Source organism: Ovis aries, chromosome 4, assembly GCF_016772045.2.
Source record: "Ovis aries strain OAR_USU_Benz2616 breed Rambouillet chromosome 4, ARS-UI_Ramb_v3.0, whole genome shotgun sequence".
NCBI classification, from domain to species: Eukaryota; Metazoa; Chordata; class Mammalia; order Artiodactyla; family Bovidae; genus Ovis; species Ovis aries.
Genome location: NC_056057.1, coordinates 86,294,382 through 86,309,898, shown reverse-complemented (window position 1 = coordinate 86,309,898; position 15,517 = coordinate 86,294,382). Strand labels below are relative to the sequence as shown.

General features: G+C 35.3%; 1 long non-coding RNA gene across 1 annotated transcript; it reads left to right on the top strand.

Annotated features, from left to right (window-relative positions):
• Window positions 1-15,155, top strand: LOC105609675 (uncharacterized). Its single transcript, XR_003587672.3, has 3 exons — window positions 1-1,866; window positions 2,714-2,771; window positions 9,693-15,155. It is a non-coding gene; the product is annotated as an uncharacterized LOC105609675 (long non-coding RNA).
• The last annotated feature ends 362 nt before the right edge of the window (window positions 15,156-15,517 follow it).

Sequence of the window (15,517 nt, the reverse complement as noted above, 5' to 3'; positions counted from 1 at the left end):
TTGGTTAGTGTGAATTGATTTATAGCTGCAATTTCATTGCACTTCCTTATTAGTTCTTGGGTTTCCTATGTGGACAATCATGTTACCTGAAGATAGGGTCAATATTATTTCTTCCTTTGCATTCTGTCTGTCTTCTATTTAGTGTTTTTTTTTTCTTAATGCACTTGTAATCCTGTGACTAAACTTTTCAATAGTCTTCCATCTTTTTCAGTAATCAGACCTTAGCAGAAAATATAACCTTTCAAAGTCTCAACTTCTTCTACTGCTAAGCCTCACCTCATGCTATCTTAATATTAGCTTAGTCACGGTCTTGCTCAGCTGTTTTTAGTTTTCACACTTGGGTGTATTTTATCTTGATTTTGGGTCTTGATTCATGAATCCCTTTCCCATGTCTCAAGTACTCACCTTGAGTATCACATCCTCCAGCAACTGTTTCCTAATCTCTTCAAAATGATGTCCACCTCAAGTGCTCATCAAAGGCAGTAATAGGTTAGCTAAGGTCTGTGTCTTTCCTTTTTGTCCTTAGCCACTAGACTGTAACTTCTTTAAGGGAAGGCAGTGGTCTTTTGTGTCTATATCCTCTGTATCTTCCATTGAACTTGGCACACAGTAGAAATACAGTGAATGTTCATTGAGTGAATGAATGAGTAGTAGATAGTTAATATGTACTTTTTCCATTATAGATTATTATGAAGTGAAGTGAAAGTCATTCAGTCATGTCTGACTCTTTGCAACCCCATGGACTGTACAGTCCATGGAATTCTCCAGCCCAGAATACTGGAGTGGGTAGTATTTCCCTTCTCCAGAGGATCTTCCCAACCCAGGGATCGAACCCAGGTCTCCTGCATTGAAGGTGGATTCTTTATCAGCTAAGCCACAAGGGAAGCCCAAGAATACTGGAGTGGGTAGCCTATCCCTTCTCCAGGGGATCTTCCCAACCCAGGGATCGAACCCAGGCCTCCCGCATTGCAGGTGGAAGCCCAAGAATATTGGAGTGGGTAGCCTATCCCTTCTCCAGTGGATCTTCCTGATCCAGGAATCAAACCGGGGTCTCCTGCATTGCAGGCAGATTCTTTACCATCTGAGCTATCAGGGAAGCCCATAGATTATTATGACTCTCTAAAAGAGTCAGAGAATCAAGCTGACCTAATACCAAGATGAAAAATGGAAAACATTAACAATGAGACAAATGTGTATGGCTGTTAAAAAAAAAAGTTTTTTCAATGTACATGCTGTACTTGACTCTTAAAACGGCTTTGCTATTCTTATATTTATTTTAGCCAAAAAGAAACAAAACTCAAGAGTTTCAAAGATTATATTCTACATCTGAATCACAGGTTTCCTTTCCAGGTCTTCTAAGCCTAAATCACATATTCCTTTAAGTCTATAAACACAACAATATCTGCAATAATTAGTTCTCTTTGCCAGTTTGTTGTTGTTTTTCATACTGACAATGAATTTGCACAGAAAGGTACATACTACCTTACTCATCCCTCATGGCACATCTCTGAGAGATCTCTGGCCAGGGCAGGAAATCCGTCTGTGGCCATGGAGAAGGAGAGCATTGCATCTGTTCATCCCATATTTTAACCAGTTATGCTAACCTTCCACAGATGTAAACAAATTGTAATATCTAGATTAATATATCTAACTACATTCTTATAACCTCTTATCTGACAACCCATTGTAAGAGTTTGTATTCGGTAATTTTAATGTTTTGTTTCCCAGGTGGTTGAATGGTAAAGAATCTGCCTGCAATGCAGGAGACCCAGGTTCGATCCCTGCATCAGGAAGATCCTCTGGAGAAGGAAATGGCAACCCACTCCAGTATTCTTGCTTGGAGAATTCCAAGGACAGAGGAGCCTGGTGAGCCACAGTCAATAGGGTCACAAAGAATTGACAGGACTGAAATGACTGAGCATGCAATGTTTTTGTTGACATATAATTGACATGTATGTTGTATTAGTTTTAGGTGTACACCATGATTGATATATATAATATGATATATGTATATATTGTAAAATTATCTCCACAATAAAATTTTAAATTTAGTTTGTATTCATCACCACATGTTGTTACAGTGGTTTTTTTTTTCTTGTTCTGTTAACTCTCAAATATACAATATTTGTGTTGTTGCAACTTTTAAATATATGTTACAGTATTATTAACTGTGGTCATCATGCTGTACATTACATCCCAGGACTTGTTTATCTTATAACTGGAAGTCTGTACCTTCTGACCACCTTTACCCATTTCCAAATAACCCTGTATTAGATTATTTTAATATAGTATACTCCTATTAGGAAAAAAAAGTCCTGGATTAAGAAAGAAATTAAATAAACAGGAAAAATAAGCAAAACCTTTAGCACGTAATTGAAATTTTGTGAGTTAGATCTTAAGGTCTAGCAACTTCAAATTTCACATATCAATTATTTTTCTTAAAGTAACACATTTGTTTTAGGGTTAAATATTAAGAAACAAAATCAATGTTTTCACCTTCAAACATTTGATCAGAAATTACAAACATTTCACAAAAATTATGATGCCATATAAAATACATAGTTTATTTGTATTAATTTCTGGGTTCCATATTATTTTGTGTTTAGCCCAGGTACTTTTCCAATGATGATTTTGTTCGGATTCTTGATTCAGTGGAAGATATACAAAAGCACTGTCTCTCTTTAACTCTCTCTCTCTGGCCTTTATTCCTCAGAGAAATAAAACCTGACACACTACGAAGATACAGGGGACGTGAGAAAGTCGCAGCACAGGTAAAGCTAGCTAAATGTCTAAAATATACTTGAGATTTCAAATACCTCACAGTGTCCCTAGAATATGGTCATCAAGGATAGGGCAATGACCCTCTGCCTTATTTTGGAGCACTATTAAAAAGATAAGTTGGCAACCTGAGCTTAACTTCTATTCCCCTTTATTAGTACCATCAAAGTCCTTTTCAAAGTCCTTTTCAAAGGATTGTCCCCTTTTTAGGTTTTAGACTTTGAACATCTCCCATTAAAAATAACCCATTTCAGAAGCTTTATTCCTCATATACAGAAAATCTTAAATATATTTTATCTGATAAAAATAGACTTGACTTTCCAAGTTCCTGCAGTGCTGCCCTGAGACTCCGTCACATTCTATGTGATCGGAACTCCAAAAAGGTAGCAAATTTTGAACATAGATATACAAAATCTAACCCTTATATTATAGCTTCAATCCTGCCTCATGGGATGGCCATCATTAAGAAGGAACACAGTGTTGTTTTAATATACAGAATACACTTTTGTTGTTAAAATATTCATGATCTCAGGAATGGTGATGCACATGTAGTTCCTATGATTGAAGAAGCAGAGAACAAATTAGAGGGGAAAAATCAGTTTTAGCATGGTGTTATTATAGGTCACTTAAGATATGCAAGACACCAAGTTGGACATTAGCATGACCCAAGCTGTTCAAGAGCAACCTGCCCTCAACTGGAGCTTGATATCTGTATGAAAAAGAAGAGTATGGAAATCTCTTTCCATTCAAACACAACCTTGCTTGTCAGTTTCACTTCAGAGTATTTTCCCTAAGTGTTTATTCTAAGAAACTGTTTGTTAAAGATGGGAAAAGAGGGAAGATAAGAAGGAACCTATAAATTTACTTCTTGGACTCATTATCATATTTATAACTTTGGATTAATTGCTATGGAATAATTCCAGTGCCATAAACTGAGAATTGTGACTACAAATGAGAAAGAAGCAGTGAAGTTTCCCGAAAAACAAAAGCCTCATTTTTCTGAAACTGGAGAAAAGTAAATTCTTGCATATGCTACCAACATTGGTAAAGAAGATAAATTAGTCTTCAGTAGTTCATCGCTGTTGAAAATCTTAAAGAAGTCTTATAAGGTTTTTATCATTTAAGAAACCACATTCTGTGAGAAAATTGGCAATTAATTTGTTTACTTTCTTTAAAACTACTTGATATGCTCCAGCAAGCCACTTTGCTACACAAAGTATATTTGCTCCATTATTTCTATATACAGTTATGGAGTTGGCTTTAATAAATCATTCAAAATATTAGAATGAAAAGAAAAGCAGAACAATACAATATTTTTTAAAAATTTGGTTAATAGAAGATCCCTATATTACCCTACTTTTAGAAATTGATAATTATGGAAATATTGTTTGTTTACAACTTAGCCTGCATTGGATTTTAATTTAAATAGACTATTTAATAGAGTGTTATTAAACAGGTTTCTACATTGCAGCTGTTCCAGTCCCTCAGGTAAATACTTATTGAGAGAGCTTATTAAAGTTTGTTCTACTTATTTATGTTTAAGTTATTTTTCTTTTCCCCTTGCATGAAGCCTTTGTTGGGGCAGAACTCCTATGGACTTTAAAGAGTTGTGTGAGTATAGATTTGGGGAGGGTGGCAAGATTGAAATGCTTTATAAAGTAACTGCCTTTATATTTTCATCTATAGGTGTCTAATTTTCAGTATCATTTTTTTTGGAAATATGAAATCTACTCCAGATAGTGCATTTTGGAAAGCTTACCTTTCTACCCTAGCAGAAGAATTACATAAATATTTAAAATATATTTTATGATATATAAACACATTTAAAACATGAAATATGAAACTGTTTGGATAATGCATGATGAGAGGTGAAGTTACTATGGGGGAAGTAGATATTGCTTGCATGGAAAAGAAACTGCAAAGTTAGAGGAGAAAGGAGTTTGAAAAGATTTTTAACACTTTTTGACTGTGTCTAGTTCTATGACTGTTTTAAGGAGAAAAAAACAAATATGTTTATTTTATTATAGCTACATGCAGGAGAAAGTTAGAAAAGACCAACAGAAAAAAAAATACCCTAGCTACTCCAAATAAAGTATACAATAAAAAGTAAGTGAAGGGTGGACATAAGACAAATTATGAAAAAAAATTGTACTACATATATGATTATTTGAATGTTGAACATGGAAAACTAAGGAGAAAAAGATATGTGCTGCCAACTGTGAGACCAGTGATTGGGAGAATAAGTATGAAAAACAGGGAAGGACAACTTATTCAGGGAAAGAAGCTACCCTCCCCATAGGTGTGTTCAGACAGATGTCCTAGTAAGCGTTATAGGCAGAAGATAATGTGACTTAATGGAACACCCAAGTTTATGATTCTGGTTCTACGAGTTTATTTTTGTATATTAAACATTTGAACACTAACATCTCTTGCAAACCTCTAGTTTCACTTCTAGTTCTCTTAGATGCAGTGACTTACTCTTGAAAGAGGGAAAATAAAAGACTTTAAGAACCTATTAGTGATCAAGAGCCCTAATAACATTTCACTGGCACTCATATTCTATTTCCTTAATAACCTCTCTCTCCCTAACAGAGGAGAATGTTTTTACCAAAATAATCAGTGGACTGTTTGGTTAAAGAACATTTAAAAGTATTTAAGATTCTCATGTAAATATATACATGTAAATCTTTCTCCCTCTGTCTCTCTCCTATTTAAAAAAACACGAGTTCATTCTGAACTCCTAACCCAGCTTTCTTGTTATCTTCCTTTTCATGGTTGGAGTGCCTTTCTCTGACAATGAGTCCTATCTCTCATTATCCTAGGTATATTTATTTGTTTTATTGATCCTCCTTCATGGAGCTAATCATGCTTTTCTGCCACTCTTTCCCCATTTTTCTTCCAACAGTTTCTACCAGACACTGCTGCCACTGCCCACCCACACACCCTACCACATGTGGTCCCCTCTACCCCAGCCCCAAGATCCCAAATCCTCTCTTGGACCCTGCCCACACACACCCCCCCCGTTCCCCCCCCCCCCCCCCCCCCCCCCCGCCTGGCTGCCCTAGTCACCCCTCTAGGCTAGGACACTACCTGTCAGGTTACCTCTCCATAGGAATAGCTCATCATAGTTGGGCTCCAACGTCTTGTGCAAGTTTTCCTACCCTGTGGAATCCTTCCTTACTTCCAGCTCCGTGCTTGAGGGCACCATAGCTCAGCCAGCCTCCTTTCCACCTGACGCATGGACATATATTTATCCAGCCTTACTTAATATTAGGAATAAACTGTTCAGAAGAGAAAGGGGATGAACTATACAGACATTAACTTTAAAGTAAAGGGACTTAGTAGTAACGTTAGGTGCTCAGTCGCGCCCAGCTCTGTGTGACCCTATGGACTGCAGCATGCCAGGCTCCTCTGTCTATGGAATTCTCCAGGCAAGAATTCTGGAGTGGGTAACCATTCCCTTCTCCTGGGGATCTTTCTGATCCAGGGATTGAAGCCGGGTCTCCTATATTGCAGGCAGTTTCTTTACCATCTGAGCCAACACGAATTATTTACATTTTCTTTACGAAGCACTTTTTTTAAGTGCTTAGTATTTTCTAGGCTTCATGTAAAAAGGTATCGGGAGTAGCATGGGGGAGACGGCTAGATGTAATGGTACTCCAAAGTAGGAAATACTGGGATATCCAGAGAGAGCACTGAAGATCAGCATCTACCTCTCCAGGAATCAGAATTAAATCTTTAGGGGGTTACTTCATGTGCAGACAAGACTTATCAGAGCAAATCTGAGATGTCATCTTTAGAAAGGCCTGATTGAAAAGACTGGCCCTTGATTGGCATGTGGAAACTTGGCCCCCAGTCAGTAGTTAACAAATGAAAGTTCACTCTGCCTAGACTGTGCAAACCATATGTGTTATGCTGAACACGTTTTTTCCCATCTGAGAGTCGAATATTAATACATGCTAGGCAGAGTGTGCCTGCACGACCAGCCCCCCAGCTAGATCTCTCATGGGCTTCTCCGGGTAGAAACAACACACAAATGTTCGGGCATTTTGTTATGTGAAGAAGAGGACACTCTGCCACCTCATGGGATGGAAAGACAGAAAAAACCTGGACTCCTTCAGGCACTGTGCCATTTCCCCATATGATGCAGCCATGTAGTCTAACTCCATTACTCTAATAAATCTTAGCAGTGAATATCTCTATCTGCTGTCTCCTGTGAGTCTTTCCAGCCAATCTGAAATAGTGGCAGTGGCCCTGGGTACACCCAGCACACCCTTGAACTGAGTTTTAAGATCTCTGAGTCAAATTTGTTCAAGTGAAGATGGCATTGAGAGGATTTTTGGACAGAAAATATAACAGAAAAAAAAAAAAAAAAAGACAAAGAAAAGTATCGAATTGGGAATCAAATGGGATCTACAACTCATGGATTGTTTCCTAAGCAGAAGGTTTAAGGAAAGCAGGGTCAGAAAATATAAACAGAAGGTGAATCTCAGATGCCTTTCTATTTAGTATTAACATTTTAGGAAGTATTCAAGATGAGAATAAATAAATTTGAAGGATTCAATCAATTGTTGAATCCTTATGGGAAAATGAAAGAGGATATGTTTTTATCCTTCTTATTCACACTTATGAGTAAAATATTACTTTTGTTATTATTTGTAAATTATTGGTCTGGAAAACTACTAACCCATTAGCTATTTGGTATTCTACATTTTCAAAAAGAGAATCATTGAAATTCTCTTCAATTTTAATAGTCCCCTATAATAGACTGTGGTACACTTTTACTTTATCCTTTTCATAAATTCAGATAAATATTAGAAGAGGCAATAAATTTGTCATTCTTTACTCAGTGATATTAGCATTTTGTTTTATATCCTTTGGGGTATTTGTTAGCTTAAGACCCACCCTATGTGTTTAAAAATATAATACATCTATGAAATGAAAATATCACTTCTGCATTATATGCAATATGAAATACTGTATTAATAACTTAAAATATAATATCTATGATATACAATGTCTATATGAGTAAGGTTCTTAAATATTTGTCTTTGAAAAATAGGGCTCTTCATTTTAATCCTTTGTTGGACCACCTTTGGAAAATATATAAAAGAGCAGTGGGTTAGAACTAAATCCATTTGTGTTAGGCTTTTGACGTTATTTTATATTTTTAATTCCAAAGACTTCCCAAAGGACATAGTTTCAAAGTGAAACATTATGAAATCTGCAATTTAACATTTACTATAGAGTATTTCTAGTTTTTGTAAAACACAGATCTCATCATTTGACAAATTTTAAGGTATTGACTGTGTCTAGATAATTATTTGAATAAAGTAAAAACCAATTCTAATAAGATTTTATATTATTTCATAAATATTTCTTTCAGCCCAATATATAATTTCTATAAATAGAATAATAGTTTATGATATTTTAATAAATTTCAGTTTAAAAATATTTAAATTACAGAATTTCCTCTGAATTTACTGAGCCCAGTGATTATAAATGACAAGAATCAATGAATAATTTTGCTATTTTTTTAGAACATACTGGAATATCTTTGTGGGAGGTTTGTATGATTCATTATAGGTAAATTTATAGTACAGAAATATAAAATGCCTAATAATATTATACTGAGTGACTTTTTACTCAGTAATTTTTCTCACACTGATTTTTATGTGCTTCTGCCTATTTAGTTAATGTTCCTGCTTGTCGATCACACTTGGAATGAGTTCTGCATCACAATGCAGAGTAAATAATAAAACGTTTTTTCACATTAGGGAAATTTTCCCTAAAGCCTGGTGTTGTTTAAAGAAGATATGCTTTGCATCAAGTCAGTAAAGTGAAAAACACACAGCTGAATCTGGACCTTTGGCTGGATAATGTCTGCAGAAACCTTTTCCTCTAGGAGAAAACCTTAAGAAAGACACACCTACCTTTCAACGTATATTACAAATCAAGAATTCAGAAGAATAGTTGCCTTGGGGTAAATAATAGCACATTTTGAATCAAAATTACAGGTATTACCTGATATTTGAAAGAACATATGAAATACATATTGATATATTAAATAAATTCCTGTATCTCTGGTATTAGTAAAATGTTAAATGAATAAATACACACAACTAAATAAAAAATTGGTATATCAAATTAGCCGTACTGTTGAGGGTCAATATAAGTGCATATTTGAAACAAAACAATAATTGAATGTGAGAAACAGGGTATGTGCTATATATTGAGATTCTTATGGCTCTAAATGTACCAAAAAAAATTTTTTTTGCTAATTCTTAAATGTAGTAACATTTTCATAAATTTGGAAAACTTTCTGACAAATTTCACTTTGCAAAAGTTTTTAATTGCATGTTTTCCAAAAGCCTTTATTATTTTGATTTATATAGATCTCATCAAAAATTTATTATTACTTTATGTGCTAAATACTCTGAGCCAAGTCCTGTTCTAAGCACCAAGAATACAGAAGCCAACCAAACAAGCAAGCACTGCTGTTCTGGAGGTCACATTCACATTCCAAGGAAATGCTCTATAATGTAAAATGTACCTCTTACAAACACCTTACTTACCTTTGTTCATGTGACTATTCCTTTTTGACAACCCTTCATAGTCTCAAATAACAACAAAAATTTTATTTTGCTCCTAAATCTGTAACGTGGTTAGGGCTTGGCAAGGAAGGCCCATCTCTAAGCCACGTGACACACTCTCATTTAGCTGACAGTTGGTGCTAGTTGTTGGGTGGGGGCTCAGACGTGCAGACTCCCCATGTGGTCAGGTCTTCCTCATAGCATGATGGCTGGATTCCCAGGGCAGGCATCCAACACAAGAGCCAGACAGAAGCTTTATTGCTATCATATCTAAACTTGGCTGTCACACAGAGCCAGTCTACTTCATTATTTCCTCAACAGGCTCTTCCAAGGTCAAGTGAATGGAACCTAGACTCCAACCTTTGACGGAAGAAGGGCAAGATTCTAGAAGATTGTGTGGGACTGGAAGTATTGTTGCAGCCATTTTTGAAAAGTCTAATCTATCGTAATGGTAATGTATGGGAAAATATTACCTTATTTTTGATGTACAAAGTATCGTCATGTTTATGAAATAATGGATGACTACATGTTAAAGACAATTAGTAAAAAATCAAGGTCTTATATCAAAATAGCCTACATAATGGAGGTACCGTTAGAAAAACTTGTTAGGACTCATAACTCAAAGTCTTATCAATAAACTATGGTCTAATCAAGAGTAAACTTCATTCTAGTGTTCTATTTTTGTCATTGAAATAATGTTATTTAAATGTAGTAAAACTCTATGTGACCAACAGTTTGCTATTAGTAGTAATGATAACTTGAATAAATCAATCTAAAATTAGATGCTATGATAAAACTCTTCATTATATTATAATAAATGTGAAAGCTTGTATGTGCAAATATTTGAGAACACAAATTAACTCTCACATATATAGATGGAATTCAAAGGTATGCTTCTCTTTTGTGTATAGTATTGAATACAGGTGAATATGCCCATATGAATCATAGACTAGGGATTCTGTGTTATAAACATATCACATGGCAGTTTATCACTCAAAGATAATATTATAAAAATTAAGGTTGAGTTTGAGTCAGTTATTTTCTGTATACATTTATCCCATGTTTATGATCAAAGAAATCTGTGTCACAGATGGTCAAACACAGCATGATCCCCACCCTGGAGGATTCTATATGATAGTAAATATAGCAAAAAGAATAAAAGCTAGAACAGAAGGTATAAGTAATACAAAAAAGAGCAAAGAAGGAGAAATAAATTCTGTCCTAGTGGGAAAATGAAGACAAGCATAATGATGTATTAGCATGTGAGTGACCCTAACAAGATGAGTCATTTTTAGATAATGAGGTGGAAAACTTTGATGAGGAAAAAAAAAAAAAGCATTTCTTCCTGAGGTAAGAATGTAGCTCTTGGCTGTATGAGAAAATTTAATTGAATAGGGAAAGTAAGAATCTGAACTGAAGTACTTATAGTGTCTGTATTCAGTCAATAAAAAGTTTACTAGCTACTCTTTTGAGTAAAGTGCTTATAAGCAGCAGCAAAGTGCTTATAACAAAGTATAAAATTACTCTCAAATCCTTGCATGCATTCCATTTCATTCCTATTCTTTCTATAAATTCTCTTCTGTGTGGCCCAAGGCCTCAGTCTCCTAACTGGCCTAAAGAACCCTTGCCCCCTGTAATGGAAGCAGGGAGTTTTAACCACTGAATCACCAGGGAGATTCCAACAAATTTTCTCTCCACCCAAAGTCTACAGTGGCTTCCTAGGTGGTGCAGTGGTAAAGAATCCTCCTGCCAACACAGAGGATGCAAGAGACACAGGTTTGATCCCTGAGTTGGGAATATCCCTGGAGCAGGAAATGACAACCTAATCCAGTATTCTTGCCTGGCAAATTCCACGGACAGAGGAGCATGGAGCGCTATAGTCCGCGGGGCCACAAAGATCGGACATGACTGAACGTGCATACGCGATGTCTGCAGTGCACAGTGATCTATTGGAAATTAGAAAAATGAAACAAAACATTTACTTCACTTGTCTGCTGAACTTTGAAGAGATCACTATCCAGGTCATAAAGTTACCATAGTCTAGGCAATGGTTCCCTGTCATTTCCTGACATCTGTGCATGTCCCTCCCCATAACCCTGAACAACCACCAACACAGACATATGTTGTCAGAATGTTTGCCATTTCCAGATTTTCTTTATATTTCTTTGTTGTTGTTTCTGGATCCTCTGCTGTAAGTGCCATTCCTCTCCTTTTCTATCTGGTAATTTCTTACTCAGGTATGTCATCAAACCCATTAGCTGCAAGCTTCCTCCTCTTTATTCCAATAGAACCTTATATCTCTATGATAATATTTACCCTCTTTTAAATTCTTCAAGGATGGAATAGGATTCAATGTATTTAATATCTTTGCCTCTCACTTGATAGACCCACAGTAGGTGCTGTCTTCTGCCCATAAAGAGAGCTTTTTTTTTTTTTAATGATCTCTTCTTATCACTCCTTGAGAAAAGAAAAACATGAGAATCATTAAGTGACTAAACATAATTTAACACAAGCTAAGTTACAAAAAAGTAGTAAAATGCTGTCTTAAAAGAGCTTTGACTTTATCAATCATTTTAAAGACATGTTTATAAGCAGAGATATTAATGGAAGAGTTCAGAATTGATTGAGGAAACTAAATGGCACTATAAAAATAGTTTACCAGCTTAATTTTTAAACATTCCTTGTATATGAATTTCTGCTGTATAATTAGCTATATTACTTAGAATTGGAATTAGGGATGGTGATGCTATACTTTTCCAAATTCATCAGATTGTTATGTACTTCTGTTTCCTCACTACTCTGGTGGCATTATTTTTATATACATGAATATTTTTAGTGGATTGACGCTTGTGATCAAGAAATATATTTTATGGAAGGAAAAGGATTTGACTTTCAAGTAACAAGCTACGAAGTATCTAGACTCTACATAGATCTATTATTTCATCAATTTCAGTTTATAAAACATGCTCATTATTGAATTTTTATATCTAGGCAAAGTTTTATAGTCTTTAGAGGGATTACATTAAGCTGTTGAGCCTATACATATATACAGCCACTAGGGATATCTCTAGCTACATGCAATTTTATACTTATTTGAATAAAATAAAAATTCTGCAATTTATAATACCCAAATGGCAATGTTGGAGTTTGAATAATTGAACAAATAGATGTTATACTAAGTCATAAATGTAAAGGTTTAAAATATATGACAAGAAAATCATGATTAATGTTTAATTTACTAAAGATTTTTAATTGGATGTGTAAACAAATACAGAAGATTGTAAGCCACCAAGTCCAACAAGGTCGCTTTAACCTGTGTATCATACAGCTAGACATCACAATAAATTGTCTAGATAACATGCTGTAGAGTCAGCCAGAATCACATATCATGTGGTTCTCACTTTTATGGGGTATAAAACTGGATATATTCTACTTTAATCCATACATCATTTTCTGATGGAGTATCAGTAAAACTTACTTGAGTTTTGACTTTTATAGTGCAAGCACTTCTAATAACGGCAAATGTGATCATTTAAAAAAATACTATGATATCTTTAACTTGATGGAAATAAAGTGAAAGTTAATGTTTTATACAAGAAATTGATTAGTAGTTATATGACTTGTCTAGTTTAGACTATATTGCCCTATGATTAATACCATGTTTATGGACCCAGCAAAGGAGGTAATTTCTGGGAGTAGAAAGAAGGGGAAAACATTCAAAAATAATTCCAGTTTAAATTTATATTTTTGATAGAATTTCCATATAATTCTCTCTAAATCCCCTTGAAATATTTTTCAGGTTGTATGGAATATAATCATAGGTCATTTTGAGAGTTCTAAGCATTTCCATTTTTAAAATATTCAATCAGATAATTCTCATTGAAAGTGGCATGCATGAATAGCTTAAACAGAGTATATCTTCTAAATACAAACTTTGATATCAGCAAATTTATTTCCAGAGGAAAATGATAGCAGAAAAGCTGCTATATGTGAGGACAAGGATTTTTTTCCTCCGCAAGTTGGAGGCTTCCATTATGAGGCATCTTGAAATTTTAGTAAAGAGAGGGATGCTTGAGAATAGGGCTCAGAAGACTAGCTCAGCTTCAGGATTTGTCTAGGTATTCACACCACAGGATATGAAAGAATATGATAAATTCAGAGATGATTAATTGGCTTCATTTAAGATCATATGCAGGAATTCCCTGGAGGTTCAGTGACTAACCTCTTTGTTCCCAATGCAGGGGGCCCAGGGTTCAATCCCTAGTCAGGGAACTAGAGCCCACATGTCTGTTGCAGACTGGTTGCAGCCAAATAAATAAAAATAAATATTTTTAAAAGGTCATATGCAAAAAACACATCCTGAAATTTTTCTGAAATAAAATTGTTTGATGTACATACAAAAAAATTTCTCCATATACATATGTATTTTAATGAGTAACCATGATCAAACTATGGAATACTTGCAGCACCCAAAAATGTTTCCCATGTACTTTCCCAGTCAATTCAAACCCCTAAAATCAACCCCAGAAAATCACTGATCTGCTCTTCATTATAAATTATATTTCTATTTTCAAATTTTCATATAAAAGCAGTCATAAGTCATGTACTTGATGTCTGAATATATGTTCCTAGGAAGATTTGTTTACAAGTATTTTGGGGACATATAGCTTCATTTCCTCTTCATTTCTCTTGCATAAATACCTAGAATGTTGGAATTGCTAGATTTAATGGCTACCCACTCCAGTATTCTTGCTTGGAGAATCCCACGGACAGAGGAACCTGGTGAGCAACAGTCCATAAGGTTACAAAGAGTCAGACACAACTGAGCATCTAAACATACACATGTACTGATATATATAATTTGGGGGGCTTCCCTTGTGGCTCAGACAGTAAAAAATCTGCCTGCAAGGCAGGAGACCTGGGTTTGATCCAGGATGGCTACCCACTCCAGTATTCTTGCATGGAGAATTCCATAGACAGAGGCTCCTGGTAGGCTACATACAGTCCATGGATTCACAGAGTTAGACACAACTGAGCAACTAACGCTTACTTATGATATATGTGCTTAGTTATTTAGTAAATTGCCAAAAATGTTTTACAAAGTGGTTGTGGAATATATCTTTCCTTCATTCAGTTCTAGTTGCTCTTCAACCTCACCAACAGTTGGCGTGGTAAATCTTTACAGTTAAGCCATTTTAATGAGTATGTCTTTGTATCTAATTATAGATTTATTTGCATTTCTCTAATAACAAAGGTCTGTCTAGTCAAGGCTATGGTTTTTCCAGTGGTCATGTATGGATGTGAGAGTTGGATTGTGAACAAAGCTGAGGGCTAAAGAATTGATGCTTTTGAACTATGGTGTTGGAGAAGACTCCTGAGAGTCCCTTGGACTGCAAGGAGATCCAACCAGTCCATTCTGAAGGAGATTAGCCCTGGGTTTTCTTTGGAAGGAATGATGCTAAAGCTGAAGCTCCAGTACTTTGGCCACCTCATGCGAAGAGTTGACTCATTGGAAAACACTCTGATGCTGGGAGGGATTGGGGGCAGGAGGAGAAGGGGACAACTGAGGATGAGATGGCTGGATGGCATCACTGACTTGATGGAAGTGATTTTGAGTAAACTCTGGGAGTTGGTGATGGACAAGGAGGCCTGGTGTGCTGCAATTCATGGGGTCGCAAAGAGTCGGACACGACTGAGTGACTGAACTGAACTGAATAACAAATGATGTATATTATTTTTATATACCTTTTGTCCACTTAAATAAATTTTTTTGCAAGACCTTTATTTAAATCTCTTGCCTATTTTGCTTGGGCTAGCTACTTATTTTTCACTCATAACATTTAAAAAAGTATTCATTATGCATATTCAGTTTGATACATGTATTGCACATACCCTCTCCCACTCTATTGATTGCTTTTTCATTTTCTTTATAGACTCTTTTGAAGAGTTTGTCAATTGTTGAAGTTCAACTTATCAGTTATTTTTCATGTTAATGCTTTTTCTGTCCTAAGAGATTTCTGCCTATTCCCAAACCTTACAGTTTTTCTCCTGTATTTGTTCCAAGTTTTATTTTAGTTTTAGCTTTTTTATTTAGGTCTGTGGCTCATTTGGAGTCAATTTGTATGTATTACATGAGATGAGGGTCC